The 9,335-nt window shown below is 35.1% G+C and overlaps 1 long non-coding RNA gene across 1 annotated transcript; it reads left to right on the forward strand.

Annotated features, from left to right (window-relative positions):
• The first annotated feature begins 4,739 nt into the window (after positions 1 to 4,739).
• On the forward strand, positions 4,740 to 8,924 carry LOC149413957 (uncharacterized). The gene is made up of 5 exons (XR_016303996.1): positions 4,740 to 4,772; positions 5,167 to 5,436; positions 6,363 to 6,559; positions 8,095 to 8,238; positions 8,359 to 8,924. It is a non-coding gene; the product is annotated as an uncharacterized LOC149413957 (long non-coding RNA).
• The last annotated feature ends 411 nt before the right edge of the window (positions 8,925 to 9,335 follow it).

Here is a 9,335-nt window from a genome sequence, read left to right on the forward strand (position 1 = left end):
AGTTCCATGCCTCACTGCCATACATCAGGGTAGGTACAAGCATTCCACTGTGGACTACTAGCTTCGCTTCTTTAGACAGCTTTTTGTTGGCGCCAACGGAATTCAGTCCTCCATTAATGGAGTTACCTGCATTTACCCATCTTTCAATATCTCTATCAGCCTTCCCATCTGAGATTGATATTCTCAAAATATCTCAAATCGAAAATTTATGCATCCAAAAAATAACCATGGGTGCCTTCCGTTGATTATGTGTTTACATTTTTATGTTTTTAATGATCTATCAAATAACGAAGATAAAATAAAATAAATAACAAAAACATCTTGAAATTATTATTTCACATAAAGAAAAGAATTAAATGATACCTTTTTGTTAATTATAATTAATGTAAGACTAAATTTAACGCTTCTTGAGGTGAATTTTCACAAAAACGGCGCTATTTAAATCATATGGTCATATTCTAATGCGTGAAAAACTAGTAGGTACTATTAGTACTACTAGTAGTACGATTATTCTATAAATTGTATGGTTTGAGCAATGGAATACATAATGTTTACATGAAAATAAATTTAGAATTAATATAATAATTTTTATCATAAAATAAAAGAATATGGGAACCAAATGAACATTTTGAGTAAAAGCGCAAAAACAAGCTGCAATAATATGCAGTTATAATAATAATACACCGAGAAATTTTGACACTGATACCATCAATAAAAGCAAACTATTAAAATGCAATATTTTAATATTGTGGAGAATAAATAATGTTTATGAATGTAAGTAAGTCCAAAGTCATGGTATTTGAAAGAGAGAGTATGAAAACAGTGTGCAATATAGTTGTGAATGATGAATACTTGGAGCAAGTGGATGAGTTTGTGTATTTGGGAAGTATGTTTACGAGAGATGGGAAGGCTGATAGGGATATTGAAAGAAGGGTGAATGCAGGTAACTCCATAAATGGTGGGTTAAATGCCGTAGGCGCCAACAAAAAGCTGTCCAAAGAAGCAAAGCTGGCAGTCCACAATGGAGTGCTGGTACCTACCCTGATGTATGGCAGTGAAGCATGGAACTGGCAGAGGAAGGATGAAAGTAGGCTGAATGCTGTAGAGATGAGATCCCTGAGGCGTACGTGTGGTAAAACCATGTATGATCGTGTGAGTAATGTGGATATCCGCAAAGAATGCAAGGCTGATGTGAGCGTAATGAGTAAAATTAAGAAAGGGACCCTCAGATGGTTTGGGCATGTAGAGCGAATGAATGAAGAAAGGAGCGTAAGGAGAATATATGACGCAAGTGTGAATGGTGTAAGAAGTAGGGGACGCCCGAGGAAGACATGGCACGATCAAGTGAATCAGATACTTGAGTCGGGTCATGTCAAGAGTCAGAAAAATAGAAGAGTATGTATGAGACGATGTATGAATGTGAATGAGGCAAAGAGTGTGTGCCAAGACCGAGTTGTTTGGCGGTCCGTCCTCTCTGCCTACCCCTGCGGGGAAACGGCGTGATGGTTAGTTAGTTAGTTAACACCCCTGAAACATATACTTTTATACGCCATTGCATAAGATAAATGTACTTACCAATCTGAAGACGCCCGTAGCACTGTGAAACTGGTCCGTTCCCAAAGAGAATTATTTAACACCAAAACACAAGTTAGCAATAACCGAAAACACTATTTATTCGCTGCAGTCTTCAATCATACTGTACTTTAAACTTTTGAGCAAGTTCTATCTTCCAAATTCCAACAAATTTAAAAAAATAATTGTCTCTTTCTGGTCTATTTGTATTTCATACGACAAACAGAGACGGATGCAATTTTAATTGTGTTCCTAAAATGTGTTGCTCATAGAATGTATAAGGACACCTGCGCCGGATGTTACCCAGACGAAATGGTCTGGGACCGCCAAGTGAATATCTTAGTATTTCAAAAGGACATATGAGAAGCGCTGTGTCACCGATTCGGATTAAGTCCTTTTCATTAATAACTAAGAAATTACTTACTATCCCTTAAAAATTGTCCAGTTACCGCCTCTCCCATTTCAATTCCGGTCAATCATTAGGTAAAGCAAAATGGTAAAGTGATAATAAGAATACTAGCGTGACTCAATTATAACGGTGTAGCCCTTTTTATTACAATGCAAAATTTATCTTTCGGCTACCGGCTTCGGCAGGATCTTCGTCCAGTTCGTGGAAACGTTTATAAAGTCCCGCCCCGTAAAAAATATTCTATCAGATTTAGATGTAATTTATTTAATATCTTAAAAAGTAGTAATGCGATATAAATTTTTTAAATGCAGATCGATAGCTGAATAGTTTTTCTAAGATTACCTAAATTATTTGTTATATGGTGTAAAAAACCATCTAGATACAGCTTAAAACTCTAGTTAGTGTAGAATTATAACCCCGGTCCGGGGTGGAAGTGTTAACATAAATGTAATTCAATCTCGATTGTAATGAGACTGACGACTAATGTATGGTAATGAAACTTATGACTGATGTATGGTTATATATAAGTCCACGTCAAAGCTGTGGCAAAATTAAAAAAATTCAGAGTCGCTCAGTATTTAAGGCACAACACAAATTAAATTAGTTTTAATTAGAGTTAAATTAAATTAAATTATTGTAGAAAGCAATCACTTTGTGGTTTGACATATTTAATAAAATAAAATACTTTTTTGTTTTAAAACCACGATATTTATTAATTTAAGAGCCGACCGGTTTCGCTTTACTTAAGCATCATCAGGGTACAAATTAATACTAAACAAGAAGTACATAATGTGTGTATATATATAACAAAATATAGAGGGAGACAACATGATACAAATATAAGCAACACAAAGACGGTCATAAAATACATTAACATAAGTGCACAAGTAATGGAAAAACCGATAGATAATTATGTAGACTAATGGGTTACATCAATAAATCGGGAGAAACAAAGCATCAACTGGCATGGTGGTAAGGAGGTAAGGAGAACTGGGAATTTTTTATGGGTTTATTGGAAACAGACCTAATATTGGACTACTTGATATGTCTAATTGATTATTAAGTATCTGACTATTGGTTTTTACAGCTTTTTTAATTTCTAGTGCCTCTAAGTTGTTTAGTCTGTTACCATGCCCGTTTTTATGTAAGATCTTAGCACCGGTGCTATGACAGAATGTATGATCTTTATCGATCAAATGATTTGCGAATTCGGAAAAACCGTTATTATTGAGACAACGAAGATGCTCCTTTATCCTAATATTAACATTACGTGATGTCTTACCGATATAGAAAGCCGAACAATTATTGCAATTTAATTTATAAATCCCCGAATGACTTAATTTATCGTCCTTATCTTTAGAATTAATTAGAAATTTACCTATATTGTTATTAGTATAAAAGGCCGGTTTGACTTCAGAAGGAAGGTTTTTTACACTTAAGGTAGAAAAGTGATTAATGAATAAAATTCGCCGCCATTGATAATTAATATTATTATCATTGATTTGAGGACAAGGACTAGCGAAGAGGAAGCGATTAATGGCTATTTGTTTTAGCTTTTTATTTAAGATAAAATCAATAAAATTTGATTCATAGCCATTATTTACTGCTATGTTTTTAATTAGTTTTAGTTCACTATCAAAATTACTATCGGACATTGGAATTGTGACTAAACGATGGACCATTGAATGGAATGCGGAGTGCTTATGTGAAATAGGGTGATTGGAGGTGCTGTGTATGACAACGTCAGTATAGGAGGGTTTACGAAAAATGTTAAAATCAATTCTGTTATTAACAATCGATAAGGTAAGGTCCAAAAAATTTAAGGTTGAATTTATGCCTATTTCTAATGTGAATTTAATCTTATTATGAAAAGAGTTTATACGATTGAGGAAGGAATTCAGTTGACGCTTAGTCCCTGTCCATATACACAAAACATCATCAACGTATCTTTTCCAGTACAAGACATTTTTAATAAGATGTGAGGTACTAGATAAATTTTTTTTCTTTAAGTTATCCATGAATATATCAGCAATCAGAGGACTGGTAGGGTTCCCCATAGCTAGGCCGTCACGTTGCTGATATATAACATTATTAAATTTAAAATAATTTTGATTCAGGCATATATTAAACAAGGAAGTTAAATCTTTTATAAAATCTATAGAGAGATCGGAACTATTTAATAAATCAGAAATTAAACATTTACTCTCTTCTATGGGAACATTGGGGAACAAATTTAAAACATCAAAAGAAATTAGTGTAGAATTACTAGGGAGAATCATATCTTTCAATTCTTCCACTAATGAAAAAGAGTTTTTAAGGGTATGTTTAGGTGAAAAAACATTGGTATTTTGAAACACATTAGTAATAACGGATGATATTTTAAAATTACGCCGGTCAACTTGCCATTTGCCATTGTACGAAAACAAGTTGCATTCACATTTCTTGAAGTAACTACGTTATAGTGTATACATTTGCCAACCGAAACGTGAACTGACAGCAACTGCAAGCGTTTTTAGTTTCTTTCCCATAAGTTGAAGTTCAGTTCGGCAGTTCAGCTCGCGTATGTATACGTAGCATTCAGCGCATTGGGGACCTGCAGCGAGTGAGCCACATCAACGCGTGGCGGTGTAAATCAGGTTTAAATATATGTATCTAAAAATAATGTAATTTTTTAAGTAAAATTGTGTTCAGTACTTACTTGAATGGAATAATAATTTGTTACTTTATAGTCTATGACTTCAATATTGTCTATGGATAACCTTGGAGTATGTCATGTTTTCTTCCCCGTCAGGTCCCTACCAATGGTTTCGTCTTATTTCCAAACTACAATGGTACATGATATCACTTACAGTGTTTGAACCAAGTTGTTATATTGCTTAAATACTTCCGTCAGTTATTGGTAAGTTCCAATGCTGAAATTTTAGAAAACAGAGTTTTTTTATTCTCCCTATCCATACATTTGTTTGGGCTCTGTTGGACTAAACCAAACATACATACTACTGCTCTGTAATTTGGGGTAAGGCTTAAATGCATATCTGAATTGTGTTCAACGCGACTTAGCTTAACTTACACCATTCGGTAAATCCTACTCAGGTGACTTAAATTAGGGATTCCATTTGACGTTTTGTTTGAGTCTGGTAACGCAGCGTTACCATGGGAATTTTAAATGAAATTTTATTTTATAGAAACAAACAATACATTGGTTACCTTGTAATGTCTTATATATAGTATGTATATTTAGTAACTACGGGGTGACATGTGTAGTGTGTGTGTAAATGTATGTCCATTGAACATGTTATATCATTGAAATGATGTTACTTTTAAATTTGGGCAGTGAATTTGGGAAGTGAAGTTCGGTGCATTCGATGATATTGTTTAAAATTCTGTGTATAAATGTTTAATCAGTGACTTCTCGCCTGTTCTTAATACATTCGAAGCTGTTGTTGAATTCGGAGGTAAGATATATATTTTATTTTGTTCTTTCGTAGAACTACCTATAATTTTTTTTTAAATTTAATAATATAATTATTATGTTCTGCAAGTATTTTTTGGTTTTTGTTATTGTTACAGCTGTTTTGGCTTTCGAGGCCATTTTCAAATTGTAGTTTTTGACCACGTTTAGACGACTAATTTATATGATTCCATTTTACCCCCTCCCAATTTTAAATGATTTATTACCAGTTAAACCGATTTACCAATAAAATAATTGTGACAATAGATTTCATATTCTGTGTGAGTATTTTGAAGTCTTTTTTCCCCACATTAATGTTATCTTAATTGTTTTATAATGATGTGGCTGCAATTTATTTATTTTGTTTAGGTTTCGTGCATATCGGCCCCCGTACATAAGCGATACGAATATGATTAAATAGTTTCGCTCGTGTAAAAACTCAACCCTTTCAAGAAAGGCATAAAATTTCAGTATGGTAGAGGTGATTCAATTCAGTGTTGTATTGGAATGCCTCTCCTGAAAGAATATAGTTATTTTACGGACAAAACTATTGAATCATATTCATATTGCGTATGTACGGGAGCAAGCGAAAAAATCCTCTTTATATTTTAAAGCGTAACTTACAAAAAGTGTAATTTTCATAAAATAATGAAATTACGCCATCGATGAACCCTTAAGAAAATGTCTTTTTTATTCCTTGGACCGCCGTTTCTTTGGACCCTTTTGCCCTCGAGGCATTCACCGCCCCCTGGATCTTAAGTGTATTGGTTCCATCCCCTTGGGGAATCACTGCTCTGTGTAGTCAAATTACATCTCTATTTTGAAATATTTGATATTCATTGTTACTTCATTATTTTTACGAAATATCCCAACCGAAAAAATCCGAGCACATACATTTTAGAGTTCCGTTAAAACAACGCTTGATTTCAGATATATTTTTTGTGCTTGAACCGTAAACTACCACGACAGAGCCATGGATCTACTTAATCCAGAACCTATTACCATTAAGACGGAACCAGAGCCCCAGGAAACAGGTGGAGCTGAAATGCCGGATACGGATATAGATATCTACCTCCCTGATGTAAAGAAGGAATGTTTGCAATATGCGGAGAGTACTCGGACCGCCAGTAAGTTGCGTTGCATAATGTGAAAAAATTGTGACATTCAGATGTTCGGAATCATTGTTCGTTTTAAAATGTTGTGTAGACATGAAATATTGTGCTTTTTCACAACGTCATATCTTTTCTTAGATAAGTTACTCAGGTAAATACCTTAAAAACAATCTTTACAGGAAACTGCACACTTTAAATTTATATCGCTCACAAAAAGTTCCCAATCCCTAATGTCATCCTCTCATCTTATTATTTGAGAAATTGTTATTTGGTTGTGGTTCCGATACTACAATTATTGTAGTTTTTTCGATACTACAGTTATTATATTTCTATAGATGGCTGTACGCTGATGATGCGGTGCTGATTGCTAATAGTATGGATGATCGACAGTCTCTCGCGTCTAGGATGAACGAAGTATGCATGAAGAATGAGTTAATGATGAATGCAAGTAAGTCTAAAGTAATGGTGTTTGAAAGAGAGATTACGAAAACAGTGTGCAATATAACTGTGAATGAGGAATACTTGGAGCAGGTGGATAAGGAAGTTTGTTCTAGAGAGATGGGAAGGCTTACAGAGATATTGAAAGAAGGGTAAATGCAAGTAACTCCATTAATGGAGGACTGAACGCAGTTGGCAGTAACAAAAAACTTGTCCAAAGAAGCGAAGTTAGCAGTCCACAATGGAGTGCTGGTACCTACCCTGATGTATTGAAGTGAGGCATGGAACTGGCAAAGAAAGGATGAAATTTGATTGAATGCTGTTGAAATGAGATCCCTGAGGCATATGTGTGGTAAAACTATGTATGATCGTGTGAGGAATGTGGAGATCCGCAAAGAGTGCAAGGCTGATGTAAGCGTAATGAGTAAGATCAAGAAAGGGAAGCTTAGTTGTTTTGGGCATGTAGAGCGAATGAGCGAAGAAAGGAGTGTAAGGAGAATTTACTATGCAAATGTGAATGGTAGCAGAAGTCGGGAACGTCCGAGGAAGACATGGCACGACCAAGTGAATCAGATACTTGAGTCGCGCCATATTAAGAGTCAGAATAATAAAAGAGTATGTATGAGACGATGTATGAATGTAAATGAGGCAAGGAGTGTGTGCCAAGACCAAGTTGTTTGGCGGTCCGTCCTCTCTGCCTACCCCTGCGGAGAAACGGCATGATGGTTAGTTAGTTAGATGGCGGTACTTACACCATCTGAAGGAGACAGCACATCAGCTGTACCCGAATGGTTAAGAGTACGGCCGATGCTAGCCAATTCCAATACATTAGCCAGCTCAGTTCCAGTTGCTTCTCTCGTTAGAATACTCATAGCCTCTGAAAGAAATTACGTATGTCGTACAAGAGCGAATGATTTATCCATCTCGAAGCATCGGCCCTGAAGACATCTTAGACATCTGGGGTCCTTTTATTTCTTAAATGAATGGGTTATCGATAGTGTCTTCAATTGTTATTATTTTAGTTTTGTTGTACTACTCTCGGAGATGGACGACCGTAATTTTAAATCTAAAACGTCTCGGCATATCAGTGTATGTAATTTTTTTTTTTGCAGGTAGCATTAATGAGGAGACTGTTCCCATTAGGGAAGAAACAGGACCCCGAGATGAAGATGGAGGGGGTATTTCTTATGTGGAAATCGACATTGACCTGCCGAATGTTAAAAGCAAATGCTTTGATAGAATTACTCAGCCAACAGGTGAATCCGACTTAGTTTGTTAGAATTAACAATTCCTGATTTTATAATTTTAAAGTTTTTAAGAATTAACTGTGTTTACAGTTATTAATCCTTTAATTTTATATCCGTAATCTTTTTCAGACTTATTGACATATCTGAAAACGCAATCTGCGGGGAAAAAATTCTCTTGTACCTACTGTTATTACTCCTGCTCTCATAAGTCTACGTTTGAACAGCACTTGCGCACCCATACTGGAGAAAAACCATTTTCATGTTCTGACTGTAACTATTCATGTTATCACAAGGGACATTTGACGAGACACATGCTGACGCACAGTGGAGAAAAACCTTTTTCATGTTCCGACTGCAACCACTCATGTTCCCAAAGGGGAGGTTTGAAGAAACATATGCTGACTCACAGTGGAGAAAAACCTTTTTCATGTTCTAAATGTAGTTATTTATGTTCTCGAAAGGAAAATTTGACGAGACACATGCTAACTCACAGTGGAGAAAAACCTTTTTTGTGTTCGATATGCAATTATTCATGTTCACAGAAAAGTAATTTGAAGACACATTTGCTGACTCACAGTAGAAAAAAAACTATTTTTTTGTTCTAATGGTGGAAGCCATTGATTAGCTTTAATCGAATGTTAAAATATTTGTAAATATTATTTCATTTTAAAATTAAAGTAACATTTTTTAAATGGTCCTACATCATTGTTCTAACACGAATAATATTGTATTATTGTAATATCCTCGATATTAGTATAGGAGCTCTCCTATAGATGGCACTAGTTCTATTAGGTTACCCAGAGATGGCGTTAGCTTTCGAGAATAACTGGATAGTAAATAAGGGGACTGGTTGGGGTCCAGATTCTTCCATCTGCCTGCTTGTTAAGATATTGTTATTTTTTTAATCAATCATTATAAAGTCTTAAGTGTTTTGCTGAAGCCTGTGTTTTGTTGACTAAGACAGTTTGTAAGAAAACCCCAGTTTTGACGCAACTATGTATACTCCACTAATGGCGCGTGGTTTCGAAAAAAAATCACGTGTGACAAAGTCATCAAATCGTCAATCGACTCAACTTTCCATAAATTGGGTGGTTTCATCGTTCGTC

This window comes from Hesperophylax consimilis, chromosome 20 (assembly GCF_061612785.1).
Source record: "Hesperophylax consimilis isolate HC1 chromosome 20, BYU_Hcon_1.0, whole genome shotgun sequence".
Lineage (NCBI taxonomy): Eukaryota > Metazoa > Arthropoda > Insecta > Trichoptera > Limnephilidae > Hesperophylax > Hesperophylax consimilis.